This window comes from Miscanthus floridulus, chromosome 4 (genome assembly GCF_019320115.1).
Source record: "Miscanthus floridulus cultivar M001 chromosome 4, ASM1932011v1, whole genome shotgun sequence".
In the NCBI taxonomy this organism is placed as follows: domain Eukaryota; kingdom Viridiplantae; phylum Streptophyta; class Magnoliopsida; order Poales; family Poaceae; genus Miscanthus; species Miscanthus floridulus.
This window is the reverse complement of record NC_089583.1, coordinates 51,740,889-51,763,249: the sequence shown is the minus strand read 5'-3', so window position 1 is coordinate 51,763,249 and position 22,361 is coordinate 51,740,889. Positions and strand designations below refer to the sequence as shown.

Genomic DNA, 22,361 nt, shown 5'->3' with positions numbered 1-22,361 from the left:
CAAGATGACCATGCCTCGATGACAAGACTAGATAGACTGCTTAGCAAGCACACTAGCTTCTCGACCCCTTAGGCTCATAGCCACTCGGGCTAGGAGAAACCCCAGTCTGCATGTAACCTGGCCCTCATGATTATATTAGGGGAGCCATGCCTTCTTCCTAAGGGGAGTTCAGGTCAAGTTCTAGTAGATCAGACTCTAGACGATCATCTTCCCCTTCCTTGAACACTTCCTACTAGTAGGACTGTAGCTTGCAAACCCCCTATTGTAAGCCTTTTTGTCACGCCCGGTTTTCCAAAGAAGACCAAGCGTCCGTTATGTGTGCCTAGGAAGTCCACACATACAACAACAGAATAGAAATATCAAAACAATGTCTATATAAAGAAGGAAAACATACTTATATTAGCACTTACAACTATTAGAGTATCACGGAATGGTTGCTAAACTTCTCCTCGGGCTCCATTCTTCTCAAGGACGGCTGATTGGGGGCTCCGTACGCCAAACACTTCTGACAAACTTCAAGAAAACTCTACAACATCTTTGTCCTTCTGAGCAGCACTTTACTACACACTAGGGCTGTGGGGGGAAATAGCAAGGGTGAGTCCATATCTAACTCAACAAGTACATGCGGAAAGTTTATGACATGCAAGGCTATAACAAAGGTAGGCTGACTCAGGCTTACTATAGTTTAGCATTTTAGTTGCTAAACTTTTATTACAACAACCTATTTCAAAGGTGAGCGATAGATCCCAACCATTAATTAATAGAGTGAGTATAACATTTTTATTATCATCATGTAACCGAGGTAGCAACCTCAACATTAACCATGGGGTAGCAACCCCAAATAGTAACCTAGGGTAGCAACCCCAATTAAGAGCACATGATAGCAATCCTGCCAAAGCATGAGGTAGCAACCTCACCGCATGTTGGTATTTATTAATTGTCACTTATTTTAGTAGCCACCTATTATAAAACTATATCTCCTAACATTACTTTACTAGGTTGTCATCTCTAGTGATGATGCCAGAGATGCTTGTTGATCACCTAGTAGCCAATTCTCGATCCCATGATGGAGACATTCTGATATGTAATCTTGAAAGTGTTCCTATGCCTTAGGGACAGATTCATCATGTTGTTGTTGAAAACATGAGATTCTCCCACATAGAGCATTGGTCTTGCCTTTGGGAAAGAACTTTGTTAGGAAGGCAGTGGAGCAGTTATCCCATGTAGTATTTCTATCTTTGTTGTCATAGAACCATTGCTTTGTCTTCCCTAAGAGTGAGAATGGGAAAAGGCAAAGTAATATGGCATCTTGGGCTACTCCTTTGATGGTGAAAGTGCTACAGATCTCAAAAAGTGTTACATATGTGCACTCACATCTTCATGTGCCTTTCCACAAAACTGACTTGTTGCACCATGTTGATGAGGGCTGGCTTGAGCTTGAATCCATTGTCTCAACATTAACTATTGGTCCAGTACGGATATTGGTTGTAGTTGGAGCAGAGAATTCACATAGAATCTTGTTAGCCATGGCTTCAGATTCTGGTGTTAAGCTTTGCCTTATCTGGTTGTCTTCCGATTCTAAAGCTAGGACTTTCATGAGTTTAGCTCTAGTCCTCCTGATTAATGCTTCTAGATCATCAACATAGTTTGTCGAAAGGTCAAAACCGGTCATACATTACCCTACATAAGATATAAAAGTAGACAAAACAAGGGTAAGCCTACTTGAGCGGGGATTAATGGTTATCTCGATCACATCAATAAGTATAAGTTTATTAATACTTCCTTTGCCTAGCTACCTTCCCTAGCAATGGCGTAAAAAATGCTTGTTGCTATTTATTAACTTGTCACTTATTTTAGTAGCCACCTATTATAAACCTATATCTCCTAACATTACTTTACTAGGTTGTCATCCCTAGTGATGATGCTAGAGATACTTATTGGTACTACATAGTATTACTACTAGAATAATACTAAACAGTTCTTTATTATTTTATGTGACTAGAAAGAATATATAAATATATAAATGAAAATTATCTGCAAGTGCACAGATAATATACCATTGTAGCACTTCACTCGAGAGTATTCCAGGTATTGTTATTTATATTTTTACCACAGGGAAGGTCTAGCATGGACATGTATTGATAACTTAAACTATTAATGGAGAAGTAAACCATAACCAATATTCTACTCATAACAAGGGTAAGTCATAGGATAAGACATATATATGATAAGTATTGATCAATGATAATGATAAATCACTCAGAGTACTCCTTTCTATGGCATTAGCATGGTCAGGTAGAATATTAGAGGAATAATTCCTAAGTCATTTTTAATTACAAGTCAAAGCATACATTGATTAGTGCAATTATACCTAGTAATAATTGCTAAGACCATCGTCATATCTACACATAAGGCAAAGCTTGTCTTCCTTCGTAACCGCATCCTACATGCACCTACATTCAGGGAGTGGACTACAAAGGACTCAACGGGAGTGTCACATCCGTGATCTATCACATGACCTAGAATATAGGGTGTATCCATAGGTAAACAATGTATAAGCACCACGCTTACACAATGTCGACCACCCACCCATGAATTCTTAGAGTGTGCACTATACGAACTTATACACGAACATGAAGAATATAAATGAGTTGAATATTAATATTGTCATAGCAATTGTAGCAAGCATATAAAAGTAATAGAGATACAAAAGAGAGGGGTATAAAGATTATACCAAACCATGCTCTTGACATGATCAGGAATCCAAGCGAAGCCTGCTTGCCTCCCTCTAGACCTAGCCTAACTAGTTATGCCCTAGAATTAATGGAGCTCTGAGGATGATTAGGGTTTATATCTTCTCAAATGACTTATCTCTATATGCCTCAAGGGGTGGTAGGGGCTGGTATATATATGCCGAAGTATCTAACATGAGCCCTTCGATCAAACTAACTTAAAGGACAGCGTAGATGCAACCTAGGAGGTGATGGAGAACAAACATTATGACGTGGAGGCTGACAGGTGGGCCTAGGGGCTGGGCAGCCTATAGGTGGGGTCGATCGGCCCTACCTGGTAGCCACTCGGGCTTCGCCTTGGTGTGGAGTCCTCTTGAGTCTTCTAGTGTCTTCTGGTGTCCGTTTTGCTATAGATAAGCATGATTAAATCTGACATGTAGGTACACCTTGATGGTTTTCTAGATAAACCCTACAGAAAATATAGATTCACCAAAACTCATAGAATTTGTTAGTTTAAACCCCTAGACCTTCGTTGGTGATTATATTTATGCCCTTATGCATGTTATATTGATGGTTTATAATGGTTGTTAACTATCGTCAACACTGCATAACCATCTCCACTATCTAAGTGAGTCATATTCTAATCATGTGAGAGTGGGCCGCTCATGACCGTGAGCACGGCTAATATATCAGTTTTAACTCTACAGAGGTGTACACTTTCACTTGAAGTCGTGATTCCCATTTGCCTAGGGTCATGACTCCCCAAAACACTATCGAAGTGAGCAGGTAGGGTTTCACTACGAGACTTTTTATAGGTTCTAGCTAATAGGATGCAACTCGTAAGGTTTGGCCAAGGCGCACAGCAGCCGTGCCCATAGCAATGGAACCCAGACTAATCGTCAACTTAATATTCATTACCTAGGTTACTTTCTTACGCCTACCCAGAAAGTTACACCTATTGGCGGTCACTAACGATCAAATTTGACCGCCAATTACTATCCAAAATAGGAGAAATAAACAAACTTTTGACACATGCATTTACTTTCACATAGTTCTACTTGTATTGGAAGAAACATGTTTTGTAGGACTACATTTGAAAACAAGTGGAAAACCAAGCAAAAGGTGCAACTCAAAAGGCGTAAAGCAGAAATGTGCAAAGCAAATAAATGGAGAAGCCCACCTACACGCCAAGACTAGGTCAAGCATCACCGAGAAAGCAACCCAGGCCCAACCAATAGCCCATCAGAGCAAGGCAATGGTGAGCGGGACCAGCCCTAGTGTGGCCACACCAGGGGTGCGCCCACACCCCCCACCACCTCTCGAGCCCACATTGCTCCGGCGGTTGCATGGCGGCATGTAAAGGCGGCTCAAGGTGGTTTCCAAAAATACCAACGCCAAAACTGACCATTGAGCACTATATAAGCAAGGGTGGAGCTCACCATTCTACACAACACCATTTGGAGCTACACACCTTACTACCACCTCTTGTATTTTTACTTTTAGTAGCATTTGAAGTTAGGCAAGAAGCTTCATTGGAGAGCTTGTACCTTGGAGGATTCTTGGTATGAATAATACACGGAGTTCACTTATGTTCTTGCTCTCACATTATCAATATAGCTTTACTTATGAACTAGACTATAGTTCTCATGTTATAATCTTGACATATGAACTAGCATATAGTTTATGTGTTATGATCTTAACATGTGCAACTTTATGCTTAACCATTCATATGACTTGTATGCTTAGAATTAGAGCTAAGTTGAGGTGGCAGTTCATCGTGCCTTTGGGTGTGCCCATGTCCTATGCTTGTCGATCCGTAGGGTTGGAGTCCCGAGGGGATGTGGGTAGTTTCTATGTAATCGGGCGTGGTGCCAGGGTACATGAGAACAGGTGAATACATTTTCTACTCTCCGGTTGAGGGGTAGGCTACAGGTGGTGATAGCCCTATCTATCCCTTGCAATCCCCCACATTCGAGTTGGGTGTAGGAGTCAAAATCATCACATGAGGTTGCTGGCAGACTGGTACTTAGTGGCCTCCCGACCTATCTTACACTTAGTTCTAACTCTAATCGTGCAATTTTTATGATCATTAACTGTTCTTGGCATGGCTATATTAGAACATGGCGGCTCCATTTAGGAACATTCTTTTATTCTTTGTTTTCCTCTTGTCCTTGAGGTTGGCCCAGATGTGCGTCCACTATCCTTAGAATGCCATTTTTACCCCTATCATGAACTATTGGTTTACTAGTGCAAGTATGTAATCCTATTCATATTCATGCTAGACTCTTATGCACATCCCTCCTTTGGGAAAATATAAATAACGATACCCTAAATACTTCTAGGTGAAATGCTACAATGATAGATCCGTGCACTTGCAGATATTTTCTGTAACGTTAAGAACTATCGTAGTTGGTGTTTCCTGGTGGCGTTGCTAAGGTTTACTTAATCTTAGTGATGGTGTTAAGAAATATCAACATGGATTTATGGCGCTATTAGTGAGAATGGACTTGAAACCTCCATACTTGGTGTTTGCGCTAAGAAATGCCAACAAACATTTCTAGCGTCATTGCTGGGGAGGGCATAGGTTAAAAGAATCTAGTAGGACATGATCATGATCACATGCATGTAATGGTAGCTATAGTTTATGCACACAAATTTTGCTTGTTTTCTACCTGTTGTAGATGAAAATAGGATAGTGTATGACCCTGTACAACCTACTAGAAAATACACCGATAATCCTAAGGCACTCCTAAGGAAGAACAAGTCCCATACCGCTTCTTCCTCTGCTACTCTGCTGGTAGTTGAGCTAGTCACTCCCGCACCATCCGCTACTACTGCTATGGCCAAGACACTCTACGACTACTCCACCCCTGCTATTGCCAATGTGCCTAGTTGGGCCCGCTGTCAACATGGGAGCTATAAACTTTGAGCTGCACACTGGCCTAATCACGATGGTGCAGGCAAACCTAGTTCTGTGGTTTGCCTAGCAAGGACTCAAGTGCACACTTGCAACACTTCCTAGAGTTGTGCGACACTATCATCATCAAAGACGTCAGCACTAGCAAGCATAAGGCTCCATTTGCTTCCCTTCTCCCTTGTGGGGAAGGCGAAATAGTGGTTCTATAAGGAGAAGGAAGCTATCAACATGTGGGACAAATGTTCCACAGCGTTCCTCGTGAAATATTTCCCCATGGGCAAAACCAATGCCCTAAGGGGGAAAATTTTAAATTTCCAGCAAACGTCAATGCAATCCATCCCCGAAGCGTGAGAGAGGCTACAGGATTACATTCAGGCATGCCTGCACCATGGGATGGAAAACTGGCTTGTGCTCTAGAACTTCTACAAGGGGCTTACACCCATGTCGAAGGGGCACATAAATGCCGCTGCTGGAGGCGCATTCCTTTCCCTCACCATCGATGGAGCCACAACTCTCATCGAAAAGATGGTGGCTAATCAAAGCTAAGGGGAGGAACAAAAACAACAAAAAGACATGCATACCGTGAAGGAGGCGGATATGATTGCCACAAAAATAGATTTGTTACTAAAAAGACTGAACGAAAGGACCCACGAGAAGGAAGTCTTTAAGGCCAGTCATTCAGTCCACGGACTCGCAAATGACTTGTGAGGTCTATGGAGAAGTCGGACACTCAGGGAATGATTGCCCCAAAACCCATGAAGAAGCATCATACATCAACAACGGGTTCCAATAAGGTAATAATAATGGGTGGAACAATCAATCCCGCCCGCAAGGAGGTAATTCAGAATTTCAATTTCAATTCAAATCAACCTTACTTGAAAGACCTGGTCTTAGGCCAGGCTAAAATTACTGAAAATATAACCAAAAAGTTAATGTATAATGATAAAATGATTGAAAACATAAATACAAAACTTGATAATTTATCCTCCTCTATGAAGAACCAATTAAGTTTTAATAAAATGTAGAAACTCAAATTGTTCAAATAACTGTCGTTGTTCCTGTCAATCATTGGGGAAAAATCTCAGGGCAACCCAAGAATTACCCTGAATTTGTTCATGCAGCTACAGAGCAATAGAGGAGGAGAAGTCTTGCCGACGAACTATAAATGTCGAGCCCTTGCCGAAGGTAAATCGGTAGTTATCGTTCGTAATTATTTTACTAAATTTAGAATTCCTAAATAATAAATAGTTTTGCATTAATCATGCTATAAAATATATATAATAATAATTAGCTCACTTTTTCATATATCTTTACTTGAATAAATCATGTTGTTCCTCCATGTTCTACACAAAGTATGTTTTAGTTTGGAGTATGGTTCTTGCAGCGATCATGCTTCATAGGCTTTTCGAATTTAAGCATGGTGCTTAGGTTGACTAGCCTACCTTAATCAAATTAAATATTACATCTAGTTTGATCATTGTACTAAAATTACTGACTATAGACATGAGTAGGGTAAACAAACCTTTAAGTAAAACCATGTGCAATAAAATAATCTACTTCGGAGTCTTCACCAAGCAACTGGTCTCAAACTAGCTTGGGGGAGGACCCCCGTAGAGGTATCTTGTATCTTTTTCTTATTTTTAAATTTACACATTTATTTCCTACATTTATTTATTTATTAGCATTTAAAAATGGAAAAAATAAAAATACCAAAAAATGAAATATGATAAAAACAACAAAAAATATTTATTCTACTCTCATATGTGTTTTAAGAATATTTAGTTTCTCCTAAGTTGAAATGATAAATAGTTGCTCTGTCTATAATTCATCTATGCCTAGGCTATAACTTAGTATTCCATAAAATTTAAGTTTATTTGCTAAAAGTGTCTCATCCTATAAACTTGAAAACTTATGGGTTGTAAATGCATGCTCCTTTTCTAAGTCGTTGTAAGTTATGATATGGTACAAATAGAATTTATATGACTTTGTTCTAAGAGAGACTTGATATTTGTAGATTTCATTTTCAAAAACACTAAAATTCCAATGATTATGAATACCTACCAAGGCCATATGACATGATTCAAATTCAAAACCTTAGTCATATGCTACTTGTTATTACATTGAGCTTTGTCAAATTATTGTGACCCTTGTTGACATTCTCGTCATGCATTCATGATCAAGACACACATACACCCACAAATAAAATGCTAACTCTTACACTGAGAGTTACGCAAAATATGTTTTTTTCCGTCCACCAAATAATTACTCCATTCATTTATCATGGGCCTCACTCTCCAAAAAAAAGGTTTCACATGCTAAAGAATAGTATGGGCTATGCTAAAAAAACAAGAAAAAATATCCATGCCAAAAGGCATGAGAGAAAAAAATGCATGCCAAAAAAGCATGAAGAAAAGAAAAAAAAGAAATAAAAATAGCACATACTTTCAAATAAAAGGCATTCAGTCAAAGAGAGATTCATGATTCAAAGGAGTACCAAAAATATTTAGAATTAGGACTTTATAAAAATTCCACACAATTGCATGTCTTGATCAAAGTCTATGACTTGCATCTCCTTGAGGTTCATTTTTTGACTTAGCAAAATATGTGATGCAAGTATGCCTCAATTTGATACCTACCCACAAATAAAATGCTAACTCTTACACTGAGAGTTACGCAAAACATGTTTTTTCTGTCCACCAAATAATTACTCCATTCATTTTTATCCACCCTTTACCTTGATTCCTTGTAGGGCGTATAGCTTTTCCAAGTTCTTGGGTGGTTGCAAGATATGCCTCAATTTGATACCTACCCAAAACTCCACTCAAAAGCCTTAAGTGGTAGGATATGAAAAAGAAGGCAAAATAACAAATGCATTGGTGTTGTTTCATACACATTGAGCGATCGAGAGAATCATTTGAGGAACTTACATTTATTTTGCAAAATTCATAAAACCTCTAGATAGATAGTTAATCGAGGAATGAATGATTGGTGATTCTGTTATAACCGTTCTATCTTGCAACCACCTAAGAACTTGGAAAAGCTATACGCCCTATAGGAATCAAGGTAAATGGTGGATAAAAATGCTGACTTATTTAAATTGTGGAAGAATACTTTGTTATAGGCATGGCACTTGTGAAATATATTCGGCATAGTAGCAACTCCTGATCAACAACCAAGTACTTAGCTATTTGCTCGGGATGAGCAAAGGTTAAGCTTGGGGGATTTGTTAGCGGTCACTACAATCAAATCCGATCACCAATTACTATCCAAAATAGAAGAAATAAACAAACTTTTGACACATGCATTTACTTTGACATAGTTCCACTTGTATCGAAAGAAACATGTTTTGCAGGACTACATTTGAAAACAAGTGGAAAACCAAGCATAAGGCGCAACTCGAAAGGCGTAAAGCAGAAATGTGCAAAGAAAATAAATGGAGAAGCCCACCGATAGGCCAAGACTGGGTCGAGCACCATCGAGAAAGCAACCTAGGCCCAGCTAATAGCCCACTGGAATAAGGCGGTGGCGAGCGGGGCTAGCCCTAGTGTGGTCGTACCAAGGGTGTGGCCGCGCCCCACCACCGCCTCTCAGGACCCACGTTGCTCTGGTGATTGCATGGCGGCATGCAAAGGCGGCTCAGGGTGGTTTCCAAAAATACCAACGCTTGCGAATATTTTCTGTAATCGTTAAGAACTATCGTAGTTGGTGTGTCTTAATGGTGTCGCTAAGGTTTACTCAATCTTAGTGATGGTGTTAAGAAATACCAACAGGCATTTTTGGCGCCGTTACCGGGAATGGACTTGAAACCTCCATACTTGGTGATTGCGCTAAGAAATGCTAACAACACCCTATTAGTAGAGGTCCTAATACTACGCCAAGCTAGAGCCATATGGCTTGAAGCCTATATGGTAAGTCCCAGGTGGCCTCTCCATGAACAGGTCCTTAGGGAGGGCAGACACAGGTACCCTCAGAAACTGGGATACTCATTCCCCCTTTCATCACCATAATCACGATGCTATAAATCACCTTTGCTTCACCATCATTATAATAGCCATTAATCATCATTGTAGTAATCATTAATCATCATTATAGTAATAATTAATCATCATTACTTTCCTCAACATGTAATAGTTGTGGGTGGAGCAGCTAAGCATAACTACTCTACCCAAAACATATACCCCAGGAATACAAGGAATGTAATAAAGGGCTAGTCATATCCTTAGGGTTTGCAATATTAAGACACATGCAATGAAAGTAAACTGAATTATAAATGAGTAGGTACAATATGATCAAACATTGCCTGCACTTGCCTTTTTTCCAAAGTCTAGCTGCTCAGAAGTCTTTGGCTTCCATCTTCTGGTCCTCCAGCTTTTGCTTCGATTGTCGGTCCTCAGCTCCTAGTCTTCAGCGCTAACGAACCACACTTCTTCTACTCGCAGCAACCAAGCAGAACAAATAGACAACAAACAACACTAAGAACGACACATCACTCAAAAGGGAAAAACATGAAAAGAGCGCACTAACTGGCACGGCTCGGAGCTACGATCGCGAGAGCGCAAGAACGACTGAAAACGGAGCTATTGTTATCGAGGACACGTCTATCGAGGTTTGCAACATAATGGAGAAGATAGGCTATGAGCTTGATCTATTTTATTTTATTTATGAAGTAAGGTGAAACATCCCTAAGTTGAATTAATCAACTTATATTGAGTTATGAGAGCTGTAGTTAAGCCTTAGTCATATTTTTATTTATAAATAATTCATAGTATTTAAGTCATTTAATAAACATTTATAATTTAGAAAACATAGAACTTGTGACAAAAGCTAAACAGAAGCATTTATGATTTTAAGGTTGAACTAAGAAGATTATAGTTGAAAAGGTATTTAGGTTGATATTAATCATGTTAACACTAATTTAGGAAAAACCGATGTATAAGTCTAAGTTGCTTTTATAGATCAAAGGACATTAGATAAACATTAATCATATAATATTTATGTTGAAATTCAAAAGCATGGAACATGGTAAACGTCACTGCTAACGCGTAGATTACATCGGTGCGAATCTAATGCGACAAGAACATACTAAAACGAAGCTAAAACGTGCAAGTTATGGCTAAAACTAGGTCCAGAGGCAAAAATATGAATGACTGGAACTATTTTCATATTTTAAATAATTAAAACTGAATTTTATTAAAGGTTTGGACTACAGGGTTCTAATATTCTAAAGCTCAGGGTTAAAAAGAAAAGGCGGGGACCTATCTCCAATTACTTTTGAACTATAGCGGACTGCAGTTTAATTTTTAGAAAATGAAGGGGCTCTTTTGCAAAAGGGCTAGGGCTGACCTCGGAATGAACCTGTTGACTGGTCTTCGTTGACATGGTGGTGACATGGCGCACACGTGGCGGCCACATGGCTGCTGACTGGGCACAGTTGACTTTGGTTGACCAGTACGCCCAGATTTAATTTGGGTCGTCCGCGCTGAATTGAACAGCCAGGGAGCGGCGTGAGACTTGGCTCACCGGTGGCGGCAGGCAGCACGGCGGAGCGGCCATGGGAGGCAACGGAGGGTCGTCGAAGCATGGCAGCGCTTGTGCTACAGTGCACAACGGGGCGCGTGGGTGGCATGGAGCGATAGCGGGCGGCCTCGTGACTCAGTAGGGTGCTCTCCTCGGCCAATGTGACCGGAGACAGGAGCACACATGGCGTTGTGCCATGGATACCGGTGGCATCCTGCTGGAGTTTGGCAAAAAACACCCTAAGGGGCTCGGCTAGGTATGCGGAGGGCATGGGGAGGGAGAACGCGACCTCGCGAACCCGATGAAGGGCAATGCGGCGGCTGTCTGAAGACGACGAGAGACGTAGTGGGGCGGACCGGGGACGGCGGCGCTACTACAGTGAGGTGGCGCACACCATAGAGAGCGAGAGAGGTGAAAGAGGGTTCCTCACCTCGGGGCTAAGGTTGTGGAGGGGTTATCATCGCCGATGACGTGGAGACGCCGGAGAACGGCGGTGGTGGCCCGAGCTTGAGGGCGTGGCTATGTTGGAGGTGCGCTAGTGCTAGCCGGTGGTGGTGGCAGGCTCTGCTAGGGTTCAAAAGGGGTGCGGCACACGAGGCTCACCCCTTTGTAGCTGGCGGGCAAGAGGAACCTCAGGACGTGGGCTCGAATCGACGGCAACGGCGGCATCCCGCGTGAAGCGGAGCGGGGAAGATGATGATGGTGCTTTTGCTGACGCGTGGGGCTGAAGCGTCAGTGGCTCGGTGTGGCCTGGTGAGCGGGGCCCGTGGGGAGCAACTCAGGGCATGGCACGAAGCGGGCCGAGGCTGCTAGCGCTGCTGCTTGCAGCTAGGATGGCATGCTGGGCTTCGACCCATCAAGGCGAGGGCCTACTGGGCTTCATCCCATCAAAATTTGATTCATTGAGATTATTTTTGGAACATGTTTTTAAATTATTTTTGAAAACTAAAACATCTTTTCTTTTACACACATTTTTAAAATGTTTTAAACTCAAATTTGAACTAGTTTTCAAATAGGACTTTGGAAGCCTTGTTTTTCCAAAAACGAAGAAGACCAAATCGTGGTTTAGTCGAGTTTTAGAAAATCATTTTCACACAACCAAAGACAAATTAAAGGCACAACAACAATCAAACACTCTGATATTAACTTTGTAAAAATTTTATAAATCCACATTTTTCTCATTTTGCAAAGGCAACAATTAATTAAATCTTGGATAGTTTTACAAAAATTATTAAATCCTTTATTTTCTTTAGTGTTTTCTAATAACAACCCACAATGAGAATTTTGGGGTCTTACACTTTTGGAGCACTTTGGCATTGAGGAACACGTACTCATAGGTCTCTGGCACTAGACGTAGGGCTTGGTCCAAACCAATATAAATCCTTGGTGTTCTTAGTGCTAGCCATCGAATCCCTTGAGCAGCGCGATGACAAATTTACTGGTCGGTTCTCAAAAACACCGACAAGCCCTATGTCCACCGGTGGTGTTCTTCATGTTAGGAATGCTCAATCGAGTTCTTACAATGGAGAAAGACAGATGCATGGGGAAGCGCTATGGTAACATTCTTTGGGTTCTTGGGGGCTCTAGCGATGGGCCGACCTAAGGACCTACTTCTGGTTTGCTTCTATGCTACTCTAGGGTTGGATCCGCTAGGATCCGATCCCTTCTATAGAAGCTCATACCCTGCCTTATATACCTTAGGCTTGACCTTGCATTGGGAGCGACCGACACAATCTCGAGGCGGTATGGAAAACATGCTCCCTCGATGGAACAGGCTCAGTATGCTTGACAGGTTCTAGGGCATATTCCCCGTGTCGGTCGAGGTGGGAGCCCGGCCATGCTTGCTCGGCATAGACTCCCCTTAGCTTTATTTCCCATCTGCTGAGGCCTTTTCTAAAATCGGCCCTCTGAGGCCCACCAGGCCGTTCACCAATGGCCCAGAGTGTACGCGCAAGCATTCACGACAGGTGTAGCTCCTGAGACCCTGGCCAATTTAGGGAACCGATTAGGGGTTAAGCGGACTATCATAGTGCTAATCCACGGGTATAATCTACCTTTATGTTTGACTCTCAACACATCTTCTAGCAAAATAAGCATCAAAAGGATCCGTATATGATTCAACTAATTCTAATTTAAGCACCATAAGACATAGAATGATTTTACAAATTTTAATTAAACTAGATTTTAAGATTTTTAATTGCATAATGTTTTTTTCTAAAATATATTCTTATTTTTAAGACATTATAGTCCTATTTATCTTCAAACTATCAACATAATCTGATTTACCTCTCTTAACTGATATAGCGCCATGTAGGATGGCAGACGTGATGCCGTTTTAGCAAAACCGCTATCAAGACTACTCGGAGTGTAAAAATTAAACGGATCAAGTTAATAGGTCAGAAACCCGGATGTAAATGAGAAAAGGGAAATCGGATAGCCACTAAAGATGAGAGAGGTTTATGACATTATTGGGAGGATGTCTTGACCGAAAAACACGAGTACGATTTCTAAGGATCAAAGTCGTGTTGGCATTTGTATACATGGACAATGTTAGCCACCCGAGAACTAGCATGGTTTTTTTCCTACAACTAAAAAGAACAAAGTGTGGACATCGTTTTGGTGCGATAATTGCCTTGATTCGTCCGTCTGCCACCCCATGCGATCGATCCCACCTCCCACACTGTCCAACTGGGCGAGCGAGAAAAGGAAAGGAGCGAGCGAGAAAAGAAAAGCCCGCGATTTGTCTCATTGATTGAATATTGCATGTTTGCAAAATAGGAAGTAGAAAATTATTGTGCTATCCATATACACATTGCATGTTTGCATGCACCTAGCATACATGGCAACGAGTAAAAGGAAAGAGAATTAACACAGAAGGAAAGAAAATTAAGACAAAAGGAAAGAGAGAGACTGCTATCAATCCTCTGCTATAAATCATGTGGCCTCGCCGTAGTGCCCACCCTCACCAGCTTAGCTCACCCTCGCTCGCACCGGCCTCCGCCCTCGCGCCCTCCCTCACCCATGCTCTGACTTATACATTTTGATTAATTAGACATTATCTTTCCACGATTTATTGACGAATATTTAAACAAGATGCTCATAGATTAGCCAAACAAGCTTGACAATTTGCTTCTCAATCTTGTACTTCTACCTGTGAAAAAAATAGTTATTCTAGTGTTTCTATAATGTATTAGGGCAGTCACAATACTATACCTATTAATTTTCATAGACACTACATATATAAACCATGGTCCTAATGGATAGTTATTCACAAACTTTGCCCCATGCGATCCATGTATTTAATTTTATAGTATTGTTATCTTATCATGCGATCCATGCATTTTTAGTATAAAAGTTTAGTTGTCCCGTAGCAACGCACGGGCATGCTACCTTAATGTATATTTATTAGTTTCGAAGGTTAACTTTCTTTGACATATTACCATTTGCAGGGCCTTAGAGCAGTAGCTATCAAACTCATATAGTTTGTTCAAACATACGGTGTATCCTGAGCATGACCACTAGTGGCTCAGCAAAATTGCTTTAGTTTGTTTTAGTTCTGAAGACAATTTAATTTTCAATTCTGGATTTTTTATTATTATTTTCTAACTTGTTGGAGCTATGGACCTTGCGGATGTAATTTGTCTATTGCATATGAACCTTGGTGGATGTAATTTGTAATCCATTTATTTAGGCATTGTTATGAGTAGGGGTGAAAACGGTACAGACATTTTTCGACCGTATCTGAGACCAAATCCGTTTAGAGGGTTTAGATCTATCCATATCCGAGTCTGGATATTCAACATTGGTAATTATTGGCGTACGAAAGAAATAGATATCGGAGATTTCTTCCGACCAATATAAAACATTATCTTAGCCACATTACGGAAAAGATCTATAAAGTAGAGTTTGTGAGCCTGTGACGCCGCGCTCTCCGTGACTTGTGTTAATTTCACACACTTTGTTTTTGGATTAAATGTTACTTTAACATTGATATTTAATTTTTATAGTATTGTTATCTTATTGTGCGATCCTGTATGTTTTTAGTATAAAATATTAGCTATCACATAGTAACGTACATGCACGCTACCTAGTTTTTTGAAAACTAGGATATCCATTACTCGTCTCCTAAACTATCGGCAGCGACTATCTTACTGATACAAAGTTTTTTTGACAACTCTTACGGTACAAAGTTGGGAAACATGCGAAGGAAATGTCATTACAAATTTGGGTCCAACTCATTTACTATACAAAACATATTCAGGGTTTTCAGGCCCATTCTCATATGTGGCCTAGCTTCATCACTTTCCAAGTCAGTGAAACCCTAGAACTTTCCTAAAAAAAGTTAAACCCCAGAACTAAATCTAAAAAAATAGTTAAACCCTAGAACTTCTTCTCCTACAACTAAAAAACAAAAGTAAGACAATTTTTTGTGCGACTTTTTTTGGGTCGCTCTTCCCTCCGATCCATGCGATACCCTCCCGCGACTGCGATGAAAGGCGCCAACATGTGGGACCGACAGCACGCGAGCCCGCCTTGTCGCTCTACTTCCTCCGCTTCGCACGCTCGCTCGAGATCCCGCTCTGCATCTCATTACGAGATCCCGCTCGCTCCCCCTCCGCCACGCATGTGCTCCCCTTCGCGAGATCCCGCTCTCTCCCCCATGCGGCCACTGCCGTCATCCTCGCCGTGCACGCCTGCTCTGTCGTCGCATCCAACCCGCGACGACCGCGACTAGATCCATCGACCATTCCTTCCTATGATGACCACTGCTCTCCGATAGCCGCTCCTCCTCTCTGGTGGCAGCTTCTCTCCATGACGAGCACCCTCCCCTCCAGCGGTGGCTCCTCTCTTCGCAATGAACGTGGCCTGCTGGCAGCCATGATGACTTCACCACACGTTGCCCTCCCACAGCGCCTCTCCTCCCCCTCAACTCTCTTCCATGGTACCGATCAACTCTCCCCTCCCCGCCGCTCCCCTCCTAATCCTTCCTCTCGTCTGATGTTTTGTATGATCTTATATGATTCCAGGGTTTTGTTTTGTTCTTTAATTGCTCCTTTCCTCTTGGTTCCCTACACGGGATTCGCCGCCACTCGATCTCGGCTCGCAGAGTCATCGTACAGCCGACGTCCCCTCTAGATGGGGATGGCGTGCATCCTCATGCCACATCGGCTAGCGACTTGGCGAATCTTTCAATGACAAGTTGGATCCACATATCCTCTCCCTAATCCCCTATCTTTCGCCACTCCACGATTCAGCAAATTCTCTTATGCCTGTGTTTCCTTTTCAGCCACGCACCTGTGTTTCCAGCGGATGACGCCAAGGGTGACTCAGGACTGAGGCAGGTATGCATTGGATTTCCACTTTGTTTGTTCATAGTTGGCTGCATTAATTGTAGTATGCCTTACTAATATTAGATTCTTGGTTTATATATATAGAGATGCAGCAACTGCTTATGAAATTAGCACACGAACACCTACAATGTTGAACTGATTTATGAACATGGTCCAACAAAGGACCAACAATGTCCTTTTTTTGGTTGACATGTTGTAGGTTTCAAGGTAAACAATAAGGGCCACTCCCTATACAAATGTGTAAATTTATTTTCCTGCTTGAACCCTATAGGAAAATCTGAGCCTTACTAATATATTTTATATATAGGAATGTTGTTGCTGGAGTGGGCACCATTATGTACATGGTACTCAAATTTTTGAAATCATCATTCTGCAGAATACTTAGGCGATGGGAAAATTGATTCACTGTTGCAGGTTTAGTGCTCCACAACTTCATTTTTACCATTCTTCTTTTCTTTTTATAGGTCCAACTCAAAAATAGTACTGCTTAGTAATAACAGGTGTACAGTTGAAGAAAACATGTTTTTTTTAGATTATCATGTATGTAGTTACCATTGTGTGAATTGTTGTTCTGAACACTATTTATTCAATTATATCTATAGGGAAAACTGGTGTAGCTACGCATACATTCACTACAAAATTAAGAAAACCATATTTCAAATTGAACCACATTCTTTACTGTTTATTGCAAAAAAATAATAGTTAGTGACACCATTAGTTATAGAACCTTGCAGTGCTAGGATTTCTTTTGTTCTTCTCTATTATTTATTGCCTGTGGTTCAGAAGATCATATATATGTTTATTCGTGTGGACATAGGGGGTGATTTGGTGGGTGTTCTAATTTACTTAGGGCAGATCTGGTCAAACCGGCACACTGAATTTTTGTGGTGTCTTACATCTGCAGATTCGTTTCCCCAGCTCGATATTTTTCCCTAGCAACAAGAACCCTTGAGGTCTCAAGGAAAAAAATGAAGACAAAAGTTTCCAAGTCGCTACAGTATAACATATATAAAGGTGTGTCCCATTTTTGGTAACTCCAGAACATTCTGCCCTTCAACATTATTTGTACTATAACGCTGGGCCAATGTGTATGCCACATAGATAGGAGTAGGATTGTTGCATTCTTCCCTTCCAATTAGTATTTTTTATGGTTTTGATTACATAGCTGGATTATTTGCTTGGTAAAAGTTCCTGAACATTAAATAGTCGGAAGACTAAATGACTATGTCCATGCACTAGATGGCTTGCTAATGATGCATTGTTAAATACAATTAAAACTCTTCCTATTCCATATAGTCTCATTTACAACAAACATTTTCTTGAATGCTTGCAGGGAAATAAAGTAATAAGAATACTTCTTTTGATGTTGAATACCAAAACTTACAGACCTGGCACAATGATTAATTGATAATCAAGATATTTCTTAGGTGTTCATCCAAAGTGGGAGTAACATGGCAGCAAGGATGCCAACTTACTTATCCACTGGATTTCTTTTGTCGCCTGTTTCAAAGGTGAACCTATAGTAACTTTTTTTCCTTATTTGTTAAGCTAATCAAATGCACCTTGATTAGTGATCACATATAAGTATATAACCCAGTAGCCATATACTTTATCTGTTATTGTTTTATAATTTACCGGTCATTCCTATGTGTTGACATCCTAATGCACTTCCAAAGTTGAAACTTGAGTCTTGGCCGTATGGGAGATGAGTTAATAATCTGTGTAGGATGTATTATTTGTATTTTCTTTGGTCACTTTTAGTTCCCAATGGTCGTTGGTCATTGTTTTTAGTCAACTCACACCTTGGCCTTATTTTCCAATCAATTGCAATGCCACTTGTAATTATGCAGCCTGTTAAGCCTTCTTTGTATATTTTCCTTATCCTAACAAATGCCAATGTCTCTGCCTGGACATTTCATCTGACTTCTGGAATTTAATGGCATAGCAATTATGCTGTAGCATTGCACTCATGGTATTTCTTATATAAATATAAATATAGATCCTATATTTTTTTTTTTGATAAAGGAACATTTTGTTAATTTTGAGGTGATAAAAATCTTAATCGCCTATATATGAGCTTACTTCGCCATCTTTTTTGCACTGAACTCATGCGATACATTGAGGTGACAAAAAATCTTGAAAATATAGATCCTATATGAGCTTAATTCGCCTAGCAGACGTCATCTAACCTTTTAGGCTTGGCACCAAGGGTGGAAAGAATGTTGTGGCTCTGCTATTGCACGTCTACTCTTCGACTTTTTTTTTTGTTGTGTTTTAGGATAGATAAAGGTTTTCCAGACTAGGGAGTGCTGTGTGTTGACATCCTAATGCACTTCCAAAGTTGAAACTCGAGTCTTGGCCGTATGGGAGATGAGCTAAATAATTTATGTAGGATGTATTATTTGTATTTTCTTTGGTCACTTTTAGTTCCCAATGGTCGTTGGTCATTGTTTTTAGTCAACTCACACCTTGGCCTTATTTTCTAAACAATTGCAATGCCACTTGTTATTATGCAGCCTGTTAAGCCTTCTTTGTATATTTCCTTATCCTAACAAGTGCCAGTGTCTTTGTCTGGACATTTCATCTGACTTCTGGAATTTAATGGCATAGCAATTATGCTGTAGCATTGCATTCATGGCATTTCTTATATAAATATAAATATAGATACTATATTTTTTTATAAAGGAACATTTTGTTAATTTTGAGGTGATAAAAATCTTAATAGCCTATATATGAGCTTACTTCGCCATCTTTTTTGCACTGAACTCATGCGATACATTGAGGTGACAAAAATCTTGAAAATATAGATCCTATATGAGCTTACTTCGCCTAGCAGACGTCATCTGACCTTTTAGGCTTGGCACCAAGGGCGGAAAGAATGTTGTGGCTCTGCTATTGCACGTCTACTCTTTGACTTTTTTTGTTGTGTTTTTGGATAGACAAAGGTTTTCCAGACTAGGGAGTGAATTTTGGGTGATGGCATGATGAGGTTAAAAATAGAGCCAAGATTTCAAGATTGTTGCTTATTCCCGGATCCTACTGTATTTTCCCTCTCTTTGCCTGCATGCAAAATGACAAACTGGAAATGCATTTTTTGGGTGTAGCATTAAGTTCGTTTACATTTATTTGCATGTATGTTGTAATTAAAAAGCAAATCGCACAGAAGTATGAGCTTTTGCTTTGCAGAGGAACACTACCTATCATGCTGGTAAAGTTAACATCACATCAGGTATAATAGCACTAATAAATACAAGATAAAATAGATCAAGCAGCGACCTTGTCGAACATAACATTGATATATATTATAAAGCAACTGATTACAAAATGTCTCAAAGTCGGATAGGAGGTGCATGCAGCTACATGCATATATAGAATTGATAATAAAATGCCAAAAGAAAATTATGCAGTAGTAGCACTTAGAATAGAACAGAGATAGCAACGCCTTTGCCCCATCCAAACTGAAGTGGTCCATGAGGAACTTCTTGCACGCCTCCCTGAGCCTAGGGCAGCCATGTTTGTGTGCAAGGTCCAGTGTAGTGATGGCCATACGTGCATCGCTTATGTAGCTGCAGAGCATGTTGGCGCAGATCAACTTCAGCCTCTCCATGGCATACCGGTCTGCTGCCACAAGCAGACCCTGTGCAATCACGACCTTGTCGTCCTCGTGTACTTCAGGGAGAGCGTTGGTGTAGATGAAATGGAGCAACGCCTTGAACACCCTCGGTTCCATGTCGTCTATGCGGATGCGCACACGAGTGACATCAGTGCGGTTCTCCTTCCCTGCTGGGCCAAAGAACTCGGCCAGGAGGCCGTGGACCGGGTGGCGAGAATGCACTTGTGCGCCGAGAATAGATCACTGCCATCCTCAAATTCCACATCAGTTCCCACCTGGCCTACTAGGAGGTGCCGAGGTGTAGGTGCTGGTTTGGCGGCCGCATTGGAGTGTCATTAGATTTAGGAAGTGGACATAGGCCCTGTTCGTTTCTCTTATAATCCGTTTTTTAGTTTTTTTAGTCGGAATAGTAGTTTTTCTCTCACAACAAATCAGTCGGAAACAGTGTTTCGACTTATTTTTCCAGCGAATCGAACGGGGCCATAGAGGGCAATCTCAGTGAACTTTTTGTTGATTATTAGTAGACTGAATCATCCCCTACTTACTAAAATCATCACTTTCATTTAGAAACTAATTCAGTTCAATTAATATGTGAATTCGTAAACTTCATATTTATCTGCTTTACTGAAATCCAGTTACCTAATATGAAATGTCACTGTCATCATTACCTAGATTTGTGACTTTTGAAATTTGGGTTTCATAGTGATGATGTTTTCACTACCTCTCTTGTACCATCACAAATAGTCCATGTATATTATGAACGCGATAGATCTGACCCGTGCATGGCTTGCCATTTTGTTTTAATTGTTAACCACAGTTTAATACACCTCTGATAGGCACATTAAGGCTGTCGCATGCTATCAAGGTGTTTGTTGCAGTCCTACAGATATTGACACTCTATTTGTAGGTAAATTCTGTGACCGATGGATAATTGGCATGAATCTTTTTTACTTTTGAGTTTTCTGATATGTGCCTAATGATTTACTGGTTTTGATCTTGTTTGTATAAAAAAAATACATGGAAGTCCAATGATAATAAATATCGAGACTTTGTGCAGATTTATATTTGTGGTTTTGGTCATGATTATTTTTATCTATGGGTTTGTGTTGGTTACACTATATCTTCCTTCAGGGTTTGTGTAGTGCAGGGTCTAATGAAAGTTCAGATTGGTTACTTTCCCGTTCTAGAAAAATAAAAGTTCAGAAAATCTATTGGTTTATTCACCTATGCGAATTTAGATTGTTGTAGCTGGATATGAGATGAGTTTCCCGGAGATTTTTAATTCCTATGGTCGTATAGATTGGATACTTCCCAGCATTTTGGAAAATAGAAGTGAAAATTTATTGGTTTCACTGATACGAATTTAGATTGTTATAGTTGGATATGAGAGGAATTTCTAGGAGACTTAATTCCTATGGTCGTAAAAGACGATCTTAAATACATCATCTAGAGAATGTTTTAGAATAGAGAGCACAGTGAACGTGATTATTATAGTCTGAAGTTCGTTGCTTTGATTATTATTACTCAAGGTGATGATTGTGTGTAAACAACCTGTTGTGAAGAACAAATCAAAACATTTTTTTTGTCAAGGTACTACACACTGCAAACTTGGATTACTTTAGTCTTTTTATTCCCATGCACGTGCAACTTAATTTGGTTTTAGGCTGAAAGTTTGCCTTATTGAGTTTCATGTAGTTTCATATAGTTGTTCAGATAAGCAGCCGATGTGCCTCTTGTCCTGGTTCTGTACCCCACGCTTAAGATGTTGCAGATCCAAAATCTAAAATATGAAGAAGGGTGGCCTTGGTATACCAGTCTGTATGAAGCAAACTGATAATTCAAAGAGATGGTTAGTTCTAAAAGGTTGATGAATGAATTAATCTTGTTACGGTGATATGAACTTTTATGTGTATATGCACAAATGTACAATAATATAAATGCATACCTTGATGATGGCAAACCATCAATGATAATTTTAGTCCTGCACAAAATTCAATTTATAATACTTGATATTCCGAACATCATGCTCGCATTATCGTTTTTTGTAACGGTATAACATGTTCATGCACAAATTATCGGTGCATCATTTGTTCCCATTGCGACCGTATGAAAATATCTATACTAGTAGAGTTGGTAAGTCTACGACGCCACGCTCTCTGTGACTGTTAATTTCACAGACTTTTCTTTTTGGATTAAATGTCATTTTAACATCGGTATTTAATTTTATAATA

The 22,361-nt window shown here is 40.2% G+C and overlaps 1 non-coding gene across 1 annotated transcript; it reads left to right on the top strand.

Annotated features, from left to right (window-relative positions):
- Window positions 1-1,058: 1,058 nt before the first annotated feature.
- LOC136553052 (small nucleolar RNA R71) lies at window positions 1,059-1,167 on the top strand. Its single transcript, XR_010782957.1, has one exon. It is a non-coding gene; the product is annotated as a small nucleolar RNA R71 (small nucleolar RNA).
- The last annotated feature ends 21,194 nt before the right edge of the window (window positions 1,168-22,361 follow it).